Genomic DNA, 2374 nt, shown 5'->3' on the forward strand with positions numbered 1-2374 from the left:
ATAGTCTTCTCTTATGCTGACTAAAGAAAGTATTTGAAATGAACAAATCATCAGTTTTGCAGAATTCTATCATGCATTCTCCAGGATCATGTCTATCACCAAAGCCATATTTTCAAACTACTGATCATTCCTCTTCGTACCCAATCCTTGCATTCCAATCAGGTATCTTATACAGATAGTGATTTTCCTAGTAACCCAAAAACTTCAGTATTTAGCTACTAAACAAAATGTTGATGTTTGGATGTAATCCTGCAGTATCGTGGAGGAAAGACCTGAAAAATATCTCCCTTAAATATTGCAGCCAGAAAACCCTATACTCATAAACAAAGCAAATGCAAAAGTCGATTCCCATTCAAGGAGACCCTGTAAGGCAGAATAGCATAACCTCATAGGATTTCCAAGGCTGTAAATCTTCACAGAAGCAGACAGCTTCAACTTTCTTACTCACAAAAGCTGAGAGGTTTGAACAGCCAATCTTTCGGTAAACAGCTAAACACGTAGTCATTGCACCATCAGGACTCTTCTAGAAAAAAGGAAAAAAACAAAATACTCTATAATGCACGTGTTGTTTTGCATATAGATGCTATGCATCATAATCAGTTCCACAGTGCATAGCAACATACATGGGGAGATAACCAAAGAGAAGATTCCAATAGCAATTGGAAAATAAGAAAATTGAAAGTATGAACCTTAAATTAAAATAAGATTCTCGGTAAGCTTAGCATCCCTTCAGCTTCAATGTTGAAATTTCTATCAAGATATTTTGTATTGGTGCTAGTTGACTATTTTCCTGTCTTAATATTTCATGCATCGTAAGTACTAGATGTTTGCAAAACACTAGAAGGATGACCTATGATTGTATTATCTTTTAAAATTCTTAAATATGAAACATAAGTTTTTTGTAACTGATAATTGTAATAAATCATCACTTTTCATGCCATATGGACATTTACAAATTTTGAACGAGTATTATTTTTTCACTGCTTTTATACTAATGAATCCTAGATGACTCAAAAGGTTATATGCAAAACTAATTGTTGAACGGTTAGTAGTTTGAAAACAACCATAAATACCTTGAAGATAGATCCACCAACCAGATTCTGAAAAGTCACAGGTTTAAACCCCTCAGTTGCAGTTCTACTGTGTAACACATGATGTTACCAGGAGTCAGAAACAAGTACACAGCAATGAACAACAAGAATCATAGTCTGCTTCACTGTCAAATTTAGATGTTTTTAAAATCCTCATCACTGTAGTTTGTTTTTTCCCACGTGATCAAAATTTATTTCAATGCTTAAAAATATTCAGGTTCTTCAGATTGTTACAACTATAACAATATAAACATAAAAGTATACAAAATACAAAGGTAATGCTATTACCTAATCTATGAATAGTACACTAAAATTTTCAAAAACAATGGCTACTTGAAATGTAAGATAACAGTATATCAAAGAACTCAAGCTTATGAGGACACAAGCAAAACAAACACAAATCTGTTTTTACATATTATATTTACCTTGGCTTTGTTTCATAAACTCATTGATATTTGAGGCATCTTTGTTTCAAGTATTGTATTTCCAACATTAAATTATATTTTGTAAGCATTCTTAGTTAAAAATAAAACAAAACAGCATAAACTGCTTTGTTTATCACATATCCATATACCATAAAACAAAGCACAATCACCTGAATTTATCAATGTTTTGTCCTAGTCTAACATCAGTATTAAGATATTTTTCTATATACTTCATAAATATTTTTATTAAAGTCAGTCTTAATCCATTAATGCTCATATACTAAAAACAGATTTATGAGTTATCATCTTTAAAACTTCTTGGTATACACTTGATTGGAATGGAAAGGAATATCAGGAAACATAATTACAGAAAGATTGTAAGTCTGTCTACAACCTATAATTGATTGGAATACCTTAAAGGCTTTCTAGAATTTGCCCAGTGAAATAGGCTTCTTGCTGAGCTTTTGTAGTGTTTTTGTTTTTGTTGTTGTCAGGTGCTATCGAGTTGGAACCGACTCATAGAGACCCCATGCACAGCAGAATGAAACAATGTCCAATACTGGGCCAACCTCACTGCCGCTGCCACACTTGACACCATCAATGATGCCACCTGGCCAATCCATCTCGTTAGAAGTCTTACTCTGACCCTCCACCTTACCCAGCATGGCATTCTTCTCCAGCGACTGTTCCCTCCTGACAATATGTCCAAAATATGAAAGACGAAGCTTAGCCATCTTGTCCTCCAAGGAGCACTCTGGCTGCACTTCTTCCAAAATAGATCTATTGGTTCTTTTAGTAGTCTATGGAACTTTTAGTATTCTCCTCCAACACCACAACTCAAAGGCATCAATTCTTCTA

The sequence above is a fragment of the Chrysochloris asiatica genome, unplaced genomic scaffold (assembly GCF_000296735.1).
Source record: "Chrysochloris asiatica unplaced genomic scaffold, ChrAsi1.0 scaffold00716, whole genome shotgun sequence".
NCBI lineage: Eukaryota > Metazoa > Chordata > Mammalia > Afrosoricida > Chrysochloridae > Chrysochloris > Chrysochloris asiatica.